At 52.7% G+C, this 14,023-nt stretch overlaps 1 long non-coding RNA gene across 1 annotated transcript; it reads right to left on the minus strand.

Moving 5' to 3' along the window:
* Window positions 1–652: 652 nt before the first annotated feature.
* Window positions 653–13,180, minus strand: LOC106559705. The gene is made up of 3 exons (XR_005353098.1): window positions 13,099–13,180; window positions 2,082–2,411; window positions 653–1,350 (listed from the first exon to the last, which is right to left on the minus strand). It is a non-coding gene; the product is annotated as an uncharacterized LOC106559705 (long non-coding RNA).
* Window positions 13,181–14,023: the final 843 nt, after the last annotated feature.

Genomic DNA, 14,023 nt, shown 5'->3' on the forward strand with positions numbered 1-14,023 from the left:
GCCAGAGGGGAGCACTAACCATCTCTGCTGGAGCTGGACTTGCAAACTGGGGAGACGTGAGCCGGGGCTGCCAGGAAGACCCTCGGGGTGCAGAGAGCCTATCCCTGGGGACACAGAGCCATGGGGCCTGTGAGAGGATGAGAGGACAGAGGGCATCCCGGAGGCCCGAGAGGCCCTCCCCTGCAACGATGCTCTCATGCCGGCCTCCCTTTGCTTCCCTGGGACCAGGCTGAGCTGGGTGTCGTTCTGTGCGACCCAAAGCATCCCACGCAGGATGGGAGGCTCAGGAAGCCAAGTAAACGAAGAGCAGTTTGGTTTTCTGAGAGCAAGTATGTGTGACAAGGGCCTTAGGGGAAGCGCGCTGCCCACTGTGGTTAACGCCCCGTGGGCCCTGCGAGGAGTCGGGGTAACACTGAGAGCCCCAGGCCCCTCCCAGCCCTTCCCCACTCTGGTGGCCCCGATCCACTGCTGACAACCACTGAGGGACATGATGCCTTTTTTTTTTTTTTTTTTTAAATTTTATTTATTTATGATAGTCACATAGAGAGAGAGAGAGAGAGAGAGAGAGAGAGAGAGAGAGAGGCAGAGACATAGGCAGAGGGAGAAGCAGGCTCCATGCACCGGGAGCCTGACGTGGGATTCGATCCGGGGTCTCCAGGATCGCGCCCTGGGCCAAAGGCAGGCGCCAAACCGCTGCGCCACCCAGGGATCCCGACATGATGCCTTTGATGTCCCCTCACGGCCAGACCCCGAGGGGCAGCAAAGGGCCCGCGTCGAGCAGAAGTGAGCCCGACGGGGTGTCCACCAGCCCTGGGCGGGGGGTCTCTCCAGGATGGCTTCGTCTAAAGATTTGCTTGACAGTGTTGAGACCAAGGGACACCTGCAGCCACCTAGGAGTACGAGCCCTCCCACTTTGCCCATGGATCCTGTCAGGGCAGGAAGGTGGCATCTACAGGAGAGCTCTGGGGCAGCGAGCTGGGGTTGGGCAGTGAGACCCGGAAAGCAGGGGCCTGGCGGTGCTCAGGGGCAGCTTCCTGGACATCTTGCCCCTGAAGGAAAGACAGACAGCCTCCCTGCCGCTGTTCTGATGGGTCAGACCACTCACCTATGTCAGTGGTTGGATGGTGGGGGGCCCTTCCCTGTGACTTTGGAGCCGCCCGAGCTGTTGGTGGGAGGATGGAAGGCACCTTCTGGAAACAGCGGCTCAGGTGCTGTTGTTTGCCGGGGACCATCGCAGGACAGGCCGAGAAGAGGAGGCAGCAGGACAGTGAGCCGTGAGCTGTCAGCGCAGGTGGGTGTCTTGAGCACCAGCTCTGTGCCAGGTGAGCCCTGTGGATCCCCACAGCAGCCCTGCACGACCGGAAGATTGGCCGCATTTCACTGGTCAGGAAGCTGGTGCTTCATGAAGACTGTTGTTCTCACTCATGACCCCGGAGGGTGGGTTCACACAACGTGGGACATGGAGTCTGGGCCCCGTCCCCACCCACCCTGGGCCACCCTGGCCTTCAGTGTTGTTGGGCCAGTCGTGGCTGTGGAAAAGACCTCATGAGGTCGGAGCCTTGGCCCCAGCCAGACAAGCTCCCAGCGCATCCAAGGCACCTCGCTGCAGGCCGGCGGCTCGCTCTCTCTCCAGCCCCATCCCTTCTTACAGAGCATCAGGCAGAGACATTGGACCGAAATCAGGGGCTCCTCCAAACGAGTTACAAGTGATGCCAAATAAGCACTAGGCAATGCTCACGTTAGCCAGTGAACAGGCTCCCTGGCCCATCCCCCACCTGAGTCCCGGGGTGCCCTCACCCCAGGTGCTGAGCTTCGAAGGCCTCTCCCACCTGCACTGACCGAGGCGCAGCAATGCCAGGCTCCCTGAGCACCTGCTCTGTGACCCCGGGCAGCACGAACCCACGTCTACTCCATTCATCTATGGGCACCCGAAGCTCTGGGCCTTCGCGGGGTGTGTGTACGCAGTGCACGCTCCCTAGGGATGCACACACGGGGATGCTGCTTTCCTGGAGGGGTGGGAGCCCCTGCCACAGCCCTGAGGTCAGAGCGAGGCTGCACCCGGCCGTGGCGGATACGATTACCTTTTGTCCTGATGCACAGAACGATTGAATGAATGAGCCCGAGGACTTGCTCCAAAACACGCACATGCCAGGACGCCCCATCCAAAAGGCCTGCCCCAGTCACCTCTTGATGGCTGGATTCTTTCTGAGACCCTCAGTAAGAACTGAAACGGGCCCAGGTGACATAATATCCCCTGTGCCCTGAGGCAGGCATCCTTTCTCAAGGTGACAGAGAGATGGCCCTGCAGGGGTTCCTGCTCCACACTGAGCCACCGTGGACATGAGACACCCTCTCTGAGCCTCATCTGTGACGGCGACAGCAGCCTCCTCTGTGCAGTGGGACGTGTGGACCTGAGGAAGAGACAAAGAAGGGCTGAGATGTGCCGGCAGTCACATCGGCTGTCCCGCCTCCAGAAGAGCACCCTGTGAGCCGGGCTCTGCTGGGTGCTGGGGTCGAGAGACCGAGCAGACTCTGCAGCTCCCCTCCCTGCACACGGGCGCTGGGTGCAGTCCAGAGCACCTGCTCTCAGGGTGCAGACGGAGGGCTGCAGAGAGGGTGAGGAAACACCACCACTGGGGCGACACGGGACTCATGTCTTGAGAGGCCTTGGTGCCCCAAGGGTCACCTGGAAAAAAAGGGGAGGATTCATGGGAAAAACCAATAGAAAAGACAAAGGGCAGGGGTTGGAAAGTACAAGAATGTTCTAGAAACTGCATAGTCTAGCTGGACACGGTGTGGACACCGCTGTTATCTCCGGGAACGTGGCACGAGGGTGGCCTGAGGAACGCCAGGAGGGACCAGGGGTGCTCCAGGAGGACATGGTGGCAAAGGCCAAACAGCACAGGGCGTCCGGGAGTCCAGAAAGGGAAGGACTACAGTCCTGGCCATTGATCCTGGTGGGACCTGAGAAAAGCCCGGGTCCCATGTGGTTCAACCTTTTTTTTTTTTTTTTTTGTATATTTTTTATTGGAGTTCGATTTGCCAACATATAGCATAACACCGAGTGCTCATCCCCGTCAAGTGCCCCCCTCAGTGCCCATCACCCAGTCACCCCAACCCCCTGCCCACCTCCCTTTCCACTACCCCTTGTTGGTTTCCCAGAGTTAGGAGTCTTTGTTTAAAGTCACATTCAAGTTACAAAGGCTGGCTGCTGCGAAAGTTTTCAAGTGCATGAGCGGTGGATTTTTGTCTTTCTCGGCCTCCTGCCTCCTCCTGCTCCCGCCAACACACACAACACACCCGGGCGGAAATACAAGCCAGATTCCCACCAGCACTCCTTAAAATTCTTGGTTGACATCTCTGCCACTCCCCAAAATTCCACACTCACAGCAACTGCTAAAAAACCTTTATTTTTCTTTCTGCTCTTGGAACTCCTCACGGGTCATGTTGTGGCCACGACGCCCCCCACGTCACGCTCTGCTTGCCCCTCTGGTGGCTGCAGGGCCGGGGCCGACAGGCTGCCCCAAGCACATTGCCCTGTGTTGCAGGATCTGAAGGCCCTAAAGCTAGCACAGCGTGGGGACTCCCTTCAAGAAAAAGAATAAAAATACGGACCCAGAGGAAAGTACGGATGAGAAAAAAATGTTTAGAATAGAAAAGAAATCACAACACATTATAACTATTCAAAAGCTGGCAAATGCAATAAGCATAACGAGAGAAAAGCGCACCCTTTTTGCTAATTAAGTGCCTAATGATGACTAGGGTTTTGAAGAACTTCCTGCAGAGAGAGCACAGAGATCATCAAGCCTTTCCTCCGCCCAGCTCTGAATTGGCTTCTTCTCTGTCTTAGAGAGCTTGTCACCTGACCGCATCCTGCGCCAGCAAGCTGTGGGCACGTCCCCGTGGGGGGCTCTGCACGGCGCTGGCCCGGGTCCACCTGGGGTCCCTCAGCCAGGCCTGCCCCGGGAGCCTGCAGCCGTGGCTCCAACCCTCACAATGGCCTGGAAGCTTTTCCAGATGCCCAAGCCTGGTCCCCCCCATGGAGGTGGCTTCCAGGATTTGAACGTCCATGGCTTAAACCATGAACCTTGGGAGCCAAGGGTCCACCAAGGCCAACCTGCTTCCCAGCAGCCAAGAGGAGCATATGAGCTTAGAGACACATCAGCCCTCCGCAGTGTTCATTCACCCCTGCGCGCCCAGGCTGCCAGGGCGGTTTCTCTTGCGTGGCACTGTGGGCCTCGGGGTAGGCATCCATTCTCGTGACCATGGCTCCTGGTGGCCATGGGCTCCCCATGGCCGTGGCTCTAGAGCCTCTACTCCGAAGGGCTTAGGCTGGGGGCAGCCCTCCGACCGGAAGACAGATGAAGGGGCCTGTCTTAAAACTGAATTTTCACAGCAGATACGTGATCATTTAGAGTGGATGATAAACATTAATTTAGGTGACAATTTTCCTAAATGTACTTTTATTCCCTGCTACAGACGCCCCCCCCGCCCCATCTCACAACGGTTCACCTTAACGATTTTGAACTTCACAGTGGTGCAAAATCAATACATTTCACTGCACATCGTACTTGGACTTTTGCGTTTGGATCTTGTCCAGGCTAGAGACGTGTGGTTTGACTCTCACTTGGAACGCGTGTCCACGGCAGGTCCGTGGCAGCCGCGTGGTCACGGGGGTTAAGGGCCAACACATGTTGGTCGGGAGGTAACCCCCTGGTCCCTCAGAGAAGATGTACAAGTCGGTTTCCCAAGGCAGCCGTGACACTTGCTGCAGACTGGGCTTAGATGGTAGGACAGTGTTCCAGGTGCTGGAGGCCAGGAGTCCAAGGCCCGGGGGTCGGCAGGGACAAACGTGTTGGCCTTGCTGGGACCCACCGCAGGGTGCCAGGGGAAATGGGAGCTCGAGGGTTGTGCTATAGTCCCTCTAAAACAGACAAGTGGGGCAGCCTGGGTGGCTCAGCGATTTAGCGCCGCCTTCAGCCCAGGGCGTGATCCTGGAGACCCGGGATCGAGTCCCACGTCGGGCTCCCTGCATGGAGCCTGCTTCTCCCTCTGCCTGTGTCTGTCTCTCTCTGTGTGTTTCTCTCATGAATAAATAAATAAAATCTTTGGGAAAAAAAAAAACAGACAAGTGAAGTCAAGCACACATACTCTTAGACCTTCTTTCCAGGGAGCATGGGAAGGGCAGACGGGAAGGTCACGGCCACCTTGCTGTTCCTGCACCTACCCCACTTGCAAGCCCAGCCCGAGTCCAGGCCCCACAGAGGGGCCCGTGGAGGTGGAGGTGCTGGGCGTCTGCGCTGGGGAAGCATCTCCTGACGGCTGGGGTGCAGCTCCTCGATGCCTGAGGGGTGAGATCTCTGCGGAGAAGCTTCGAAGCAGGTAAATATGCTTTCTCAGACAGGTTCCAGGCTCGCCCCCAGGGATCAGGGTGATAGAGACACACTGGCCTGACCTCCGTGGCCTAAGACAGGTCCTCACAGGTGTTCTGGGAGGGCTCTCTGCGAAGTGCACCTGGTGGGCATCAAAGAGCCTGCCTGCAAGGGCCGAGCGCTCGGCAGGGAGGATCTGCTGGCACACGGAGCAATGGGGGATGTGGGCGGAGAAGGCCCTCGCACAGACCCACCCTCTCGGCCCTGCACCCGCCACGGCGCCATCACCTCTCCCCTGCGTTGTCTCTGTGTCTGTGTCTCTCTCTGTCTCTGTCTCTGTCTCCCCTCCCTCCCGGTGAGGCCCTCCATCCTCTCGGTAGCTGGTCCTACCACCTGCCACATCATTCCTCCCCTTTCTGAGTCTATCTTTTCATCTGTGAAAATGATGGTAACAAAACCCTATCTGATAGAACTTCTGTGAATATAAACGACAAAATGAGAGAAAGGGGGGAGCCCCTGCTGGCGTGCAGCAGCTACCCAGTGAGGTGTCCAGTACTTTAGAAGAGATTGAGTTAATGTTGTCCGATCTGGAGAAATTTCCCCAGGGTGGGAGTGTTATTTAAAAACAAATATTTTTTTTTTCCTTTTCAAATCCTAGCTTCCCAGTGCTTTTCAAGTGAAAAACGAGCAGAAAGGCCAACCTTTTTGTGTCCTTGGTATCTGGTTACAGACCAGGGGTGGGTAAAGGCCAAGAGAAACCCAGTCTTAGAAGAGGACCGTTCTGGACATGCGCCCTGGGCATCAGCAACTGACATTCCCCTGGACCTTCAACAAAGGGGATCGGGTTCCCACCGTCTCCCCAGCCCCGGACGCGGGCACACAGAGTGTGCATTCATCCCGGCAGCCCTGTGGGGCGCACAGCTCAGGATGGGTGGGCTTGGCTCTGGGCTGACATCAACGTCCGCCTGGAAACGCAGGCATACCTGCCTCGAGGTGCACGTAGACCTTTTATCCAAGACCCAGACCTGCAAATTGGGGAACAGAAAGCTGGCATCGAATCACCCAAGTTTGCGTTAATGGGTGGATCTGCCAGAGATGGGCCTCAGGAGGGTCAGAGCTGAGCTCCTGAGGACACAACGGTCTCCTTGCCTCTCCCAGGGGACTCCGCACGTTTGAAAGAAGGTTCTGGCCAGAATGAACTCTGGATGGGCCACGCTTTTCATCAGGAAACTTCTTTCCAGCCAAGATGGTCTGATTCCGAAGCAGAAAAGGTGGTTGAGAAAGAGCAAAGGGGTCACGCACATTGTTCTGCCAACAGCTCATGAAGGCAGCGGGATCCACCCCAAACCCCTTCAGCTTCCCAAGTGGCAGGACAGGGACAGCCCCCCAGGCCCAGGAGTGGTCCACGGCATGGGCCTGGAGAGGTCCGGGTCAGAACTCCTCCAACCTGCCAGGGCCCGGTCGCTGGCTGGCCCGGCATCGGTTAATGAGAGTCCACTGAGAACAAAGAGTTAACTCTGTAGGCCTGTGGTTTTTAAACTGGAGCATCAGCAGGAAGCTCCAAACAAAACAGATTCTAATTCTCTTTAATGTTACATGCACAGGGGCCATGTTAGGCCCTTTTGAGTTTTCTGTATTTCCAAAGCTGCTGATGAAAAACATCTAAAGCTGAGTCACCCTCACACCAGCCACAAGTTCAGGTTCATTTCAGTCCAGGATCTCACTGGCTGTAGGGTGTTGGATCGATGTCCTGGTGCTGCCCAAACAAAGGACCACAGCCTGGGTGGCTTAAAACAACACAAACCGATCCCCTCCCAGTTCTGGAGGTCAAAGGTCTGGGTGTGGGCCGGGCCGCACTCTCTGGGAGGGGCGCAGGGGAAAGTCCCCTCCCAGCCATCTGCGTTGTTCCTCCATCGCTGGCCTCCTCCTCCGGCTGCCCCACCCCGGGGCCTGCCTGGGTCACCCCGTGGGCGCTCACATGGCATTTCCCCTTCTCATAAGGACTCAGTCACTCTGGATGAGGACCCGCCTAATGGACCTATCCTAACTTGGTTATTCCCGGAAGACCCTAGGAATGAGGCCACTCCCAACATACAGGGCTCAGAACTTGCTCTGCCCCTAGAAATGACAAGCTTGAAGTTTGAGGTATTTTTAACAATAGATGCGCCCTGTGCCTCTTCCTTTGAGGACCACCATCTCCTCAAACTTGCGTGTTCTCTGTTTATTATCTGACACCTGGTGAATTCAAGTCCCTGGTGAGCACTGAGCAGGCATTTAACAAACAACAGTGGATCACCTTCTGCTTCCCACTGAGCTCAGGGTGCCTTAGCTTGATACTGAGAGCACTCGCTGGAGGGCCAGTCCACTGCCCCAAGCCCCCCGTTCAGCGTCTTTCTCTGGCTCATTCTCTCCCGGAGGACTCTTAGAAGCCAGCGGGAAGCTCTCAGGGCCTTGTGAGCACGCATGGCTCAGGGTTGAGCTGCCTCCCAGGAGCTGGGGAGGTGAGGACACAGGCTGGGTTTAGGGCCAGGGGACTGTGTGCAGACGGACAGCTGGGCATCGGGGGCCTGCTTGGGAAGGACAAAGAGTCTGAAAACCCAGTGTTTGCTTTTTGGGGTTGGAAGACCCCGGCCACTGACCACCCTGTTGTCAGATCTGACCACAAAAGGGCCATCATTGGCCACCCTACAGGCTGAGAATTAGTGGGAGGGAGGAAGCCTGGCTTCTGCTCGACCTCAGCACTGAGCAAGAGGAGAAGCCAATAAATATTCATGTGTTCTAATACTGACACAACCTTCATTTGCATGTCACTCATTAGAAATGCTGGTAAAAAACGCTCACCATGTAAAAAAAAAAAAGGAAAGGAAAGATTGCTTTAGTTGAAAATAAAGGGATTTGTCTCTGTGGGAGATGAAATATTCACATTAATTTCCAGGATTTTCCTGTGATCCTGTCGAGGTCTCAGATGCTTGCGGCAGCACGAGGCACACATTGCCATTTCAAACAAAGTCAATGTCAAAAATGACACTCTGCATTTTTTCTCTTGAAAGCGAGAGATACAAGAGAGATTAATCTGCAAAAACATTGAATGCAAAAAAAAATGCAAGCAGTCAATAGATGCAGATGAGAGAATTAAGAGTCATTTTCTCAGGTTGCTATTAAAATAAGCAGAGGGACCCACAGACTGGACACAGTAGGGGTGACCACCTCCCCAGAGTGACAGGAGTGGAAAAGCAGAGACAAAGTTAGGGAGAAGGTAAGTAATCTCATGAATGACTATAGAAAATACTCCCCCCCACCAAGATTGCTGAATATATTCTTCTATTCAAAATAGTGATAAAGACAGAAATAGCCAATCAGATACAGCTGAGAAAATACCCATTTTCCATAGAGCAGCACACATGCAGACGACCTCCCACCAGGCTGTCCTCTGCAGAGGTCCTGCCCTGGGGACGTCCACCCTGAGGCTGGGTGCCCAGCAAACCCCCTCCTTTGGGGTCTCTGAGTGCAATGCTCCGTCAGTGCCTCGTGACTCTCCCTGGTTTATGGATTGGGAGTGGTTTGCTCACAGGTTTCTATTGAAGACGGGTATGTGTGGACATGGCCTAGAAGGCTGGTGGACAGGATGACAGAGATGAGGACAGTGTGGGAAAAGAGGTTGTTATAGATCCAACACGGACGATGGAGAACCCCTGCTTAAAGCACGTTTACGTAGCACCGTCCACAAGTTCTCCGAAGCAATAAAGCCCAGATGGGGGGTCCCTGGGTGGCGCAGCAGTTTGGTGCCTGCCTTTGGCCCAGGGCGCCATCCTGGAGACCCGGGATCGAATCCCACGTCGGGCTCCCGGTGCATGGAGCCTGCTTCTCCCTCTGCCTGTGTCTCTGCCTCTCTCTCTCTCTCTCTGTGACTATCATAAATAAATAAAAATTAAAAAAAAAAAAAAAAGCCCAGATGGGACCTACGAAGGAGCAAGCTGTATTGTTTGGGAATTTTCATCATTTTAAAAATAACTTAAAAAAAAACCCTGTAAGATTATTTTTTTAATAAAGTATATATGTTTAGATTTGAAAGGGTTCAAGGTTGGTTTTTAAATGAGGTAAGTTTTTTTTTTTTTAAGGTTTTATTTATTTATTCACAAGAGACACACACAGAGAGATAGAGGCAGAGATGTAGGCAGAGGCAGAAGCAGGCTCCATGCAGGGAGCCCGACATGGGACTCGATCCTGGGTCTCCAGGATCACGCCCTGGGCTGAAGGCAGTACTAAACCACTGAGCCACGAGGGCTGCCCTAAACGAGGTAGTTTTAAAGGTTATTTGTAGATCTAAAACTTTGTTTGCATTTAGCACAGACTGTGATTTTACCTACTTCTGACACTGGGTTTTGACAGTATATAATAGATTCTCTGTTCAAAGACACCCCTTGACAGAGTTTGATGAGTGAGGCATTAGTGTTTCAGATCATTTGTCTGAAAGGAGGGGAAAATGTGATTTTGTACATTTGTCTGTTTGGTTTTTGAAGAATGGTTTTCTTGAGGGAGCACAAACCCTGTTACAAGTCTTTGCTTCCTAAGTCAAGACCAAGGGACTGGATTCTTGGAGCTCATCTTAGACTTCACTTCCGTTTCCCTGGGCTCTGCCGACAGGTGGGCGCTGGCACAGACCACAGTCATTGCAGCAGCACAGCCCCTGGCTCTGACCACAGCTGGAACAAGGTTCATCCTGCAGCCTGAAGCCCTCCCCTCAGCTCCCCGGGGTGGGAAAGCATCACTGACAGGTGCCTTCAAACTCGGTCTCTTGCACATCACTCAGGGTTTCTTTCTCCAGATCCCAAGACACTCCAGGTGGTGGTGGGCAGGGCACAAAATGCCCCAAACACCACTCACAATGCGTGTCTTTCTCTGGAATTTGATTTCAGACAAATAGTCTGAAAGCATTAATGTCTCACTCATCAACTTCTGCCAATGTGTGGCTCAGAATGGAGAATGCATTACATGCTGTCAAAAAGGCAGTGTTGGAAGCAGATGAAAATCACCCCTATGCTAATGCAAATCAAGTTTTAAATCTACAAATGGGCCCTGCCATGGGGCACTCCCTCCCACCCAGGGCTAGTGCCCTCTGGAAGCACCATTGCCCTCCAGCAAAGTTGAGCAGCAGAGGCCCAGCTACCCAGGGGTTCGTGAGTGTCCAAATCCCCAGGTGAGTCCAGTACAACAGCGGTCCCATGTTACACATGACGCTAAACTGAGGTCACCAGAGTCAGAAACAGTCAAGGCCTCCCCCTGCCAACCTGAGGCGCTGCTCCTGCAGGGGACTGGCAGCCTTGGGCTTAGGCGGTGAGCCGTGTCTCTATGGAATCCACTGTAGCTGGGACGGGAGGCTAGAGTTAAGGGACCCCAGGGCTCCGACACTATGACCTATGAATGGAGATGGAGTCTTAGTCAACGGGCTCATATGCCCAGAGGTCGGGAGGTTGTCTAACTGCTTATCCAGCAAGGGGTCACTAAATCTGAATGAGATCATCACCATCAGAGTCTCCTTAGACCCTCCCCTTCACAAATGGTTACTGAGAGTTCTTTCACATTTTCCTTAAGAATCAAGGTGTCTTAAAGCATTAATTCATAGTTTAAAGGATTGTTCAGCCAACTCAGCACTTCCATCCAGAGGCATATGACCACGAATTCCAGGCGCCACCCTGGCGATGGAATTTAGCAGCATGGAGCTCCTGAGCCCCAATCCCCTGATGAGTTTCTAATGGGTCGTGGAGCTGGGAGCCTGGGAAGGGTGCAACATTAGGCTGCTTCTGCCTCTAATATGGTGAAGAGAGGGCTCCATTGAAATTCCGACGATTATCCTCTCTTCCTCTAGTGTGTAATCATCTGACGCTTTCAAAGAGTGTCATTACAGGCAATCACTTTCCATTAGTTATTGTTCCCAGTGTCCCTGCAGTACGGCATTACCGCCAGCCCACTTGCTCAGCTCAGCAAGGCAGTGCAAGAAAAGACTCCCTGACTTTCAAGAAAAACTGACAGAAATTGGAGTAAAAGAAAAAAATTCTCTTTCCACATTCCCAAAGCCGAACAGAACCCAGAGTTTAAAACTAATAGACCTTCCTGTGCTGCAAACAAACCACACTGTACCCTCCCTAATGGGGTCTCCCAGAAGATCTCCATGGTGTGTGCATGTGCGCGCACACACATATACACACATGCACATGCAAACACCATACTACTACTACCACCCCTCTCTACTCAGAGAACACACACACATATACAGTAACACCACCGTCACCATCATCACCATCACCATCATCACCACCATCACCATCATCACCACCATCACCACCATCACCATCACCATCATCACTATGACCACTGCCTTGGTTTATTTTTTCATTCGTTCATTCATTCAGCACGGATTAAATACTTGCTTACGTGCACTGGCCTTCTCCATTCATTCATTCAGCACTAATTAAGTGCTTCCTGCATATATTCGTCATTTTGCCAGGCCTTAGAGAGACAGAAATAAACCATCCATAATCCCTGTTCTTAGGATCTCATAGGCTATAAGAGACACAGAAAATAAACTTTACCTTGCTGTATAAATGCCATCTCTTATGTAAGTTGGACTCTAAAAAGCAGGGTAGGTAACGGAGGTCTAAAAAAAGCTTCGGTGTTTAGATAAGGAATGGTACTGCCTAAGGAAACCAAACCCAGCAAGCTGAGAAACATCCCTCATCACCACCCACCCTCCTCCATGGGTTTTGATGCCTCCACAGAACAGTTGTGGGGGGTGAGGTCTTATCACAGGGAAGGTGCACACGTTGGGATCGGGGCTGGTCCACACGTGTTCCTCAGACGAAGGTGTTTGTAAAGGTGCTACTCTACCGGGGCTGGTCACCAGGTCCCAGGAAGCTTACAGAATCTCCAAGAATAAACAGAATGTAGCTTATGACACATTCCCCCAGGAGCTAATGAGATACTCTAGTCTCACCACATCGTCATGAAATACCAGCCTCCCAACCACACTCAGCCTCCCTGCACAAGCGGTCATGCCTGTAGGAAAGGAAGTTCTGTGGGTTCATTAATCAGACTGTCCCAGAGACAGGTTGGAAATCGATCCGCAGACCAGTCTTCAGTGTTATGAACTTATATGCAGAGTATGTGTTACTCATGCAAACTTTTTAAAAAAAATAGTGTGCCCTTTTTGGTAGTTGGCCAATAACGTTTCACCTCTTATTGAAAACACAGCACACCCCATGCTCGGCTGTCCTCCTTCAGTCGCATGGGGTCACTGCAAAGTGAAAACCATTGTAAAACTTTCACAGCTGACAGAGAACAGTTTCAAAATACTGTGATGCTTCCAAGTAATGGTCAAGACACAGCAGATGCCAGGAAATTAGAGCTCATCTCTCTAGGTGATTAAACCAAACTCCTGAGATGTTTCCCACACTAAACCCTCAGCACTACGGTGCAAAACCGACATGTTCACATCTTCGTGATATGTGGTTGAATGAGAAAAACCAGTTGTAGAGCGACATGAACTGTCTGAACCTACTGTATAAAACCGTGTGTGTGTGTGTGTGTGCGTGCGTGCACGCACAGAGGAAGAAACGAGAGTCCCACTCCGGTGCCGGCTGTGTCCCCCACAGGCTGCCCCAGGGTCACGTCCCTGCTGACAGCACCCTGGCCGCTACCCTAGGGAGCAGGGCCTGTGGCTCGGACTCACCTCTGCCATCCTTCTTTCCCTGCCTCCTTCTCAGACCCTGGAACGTGTCCTTAGCGTCACCTACGCTGGGACTGGGCCCCATCATGGCTTACAAACCTCACACTTCAAGTTATTTATAGCTTTTCTATCACAGCCCTAAATAACACAGAAAATTATCACACATCACAGTTATTTGAAGCCACAAAAACATTCTCTCAGCAGTTTTTATTTGCAGCGAGGCCTTCAGACTCGAAAGCCCATGTCCCGTGTGGGTGCCTCCCTCTGGGGGAGGGCTGGCTTCCTCAGGTCTATTCTCTCTCTCCCTGGTCCCCAGGCATCCCACACTATCGCCCCTCCTGAGGCAGCCTCACAGGTCCCCAAACAAAGAAAATCCCAGGTGCTCAAATCAGAATTACCTCTGGTCACGTAGTATAATTCTATTTCTTCCCAAGTAAACTGCGGGATTCTTCTGACTATAGATACCCCATGCTAACAGTGTCTAAAGCACAAGCATTGCTCCTGTGCTGACAATTATTTTTATTTGAATCGTTTTTCTTTGAGTACTATTAGTGTGTGTTTCCAAATTTAGAGCTACAAAGGGGTCACAGGGGAAAGTCTTCTCCCACCACCATCCCCAGCCACCTAATTTCCTTCTCAGGATGCAACCAGTGGAACCAGCTTCTTCTGTATCTTTCAAGAGATATTTTGGCATAAACAGGTATATTCACATAAATTTGGAAGAACGAGCTGGAAAGTACCCACAGCCTCAAGGTCTGGGAATGACTTTAGTGTGGCATGATCACCGCTGGGCTCACCTGAAGGAGGAAGGGTTAGATCACAGGGACTCAGCTGCTTTGGAAACATGTTGGCAAATTTGAATGAGATATCTTGACAAGGAGCTATGCCTTGGGTGTTTATCTCGTCATGGATAGCAGGGGCACACGGG

The sequence above is a fragment of the Canis lupus genome, chromosome 1 (genome assembly GCF_011100685.1).
Source record: "Canis lupus familiaris isolate Mischka breed German Shepherd chromosome 1, alternate assembly UU_Cfam_GSD_1.0, whole genome shotgun sequence".
NCBI lineage: Eukaryota > Metazoa > Chordata > Mammalia > Carnivora > Canidae > Canis > Canis lupus.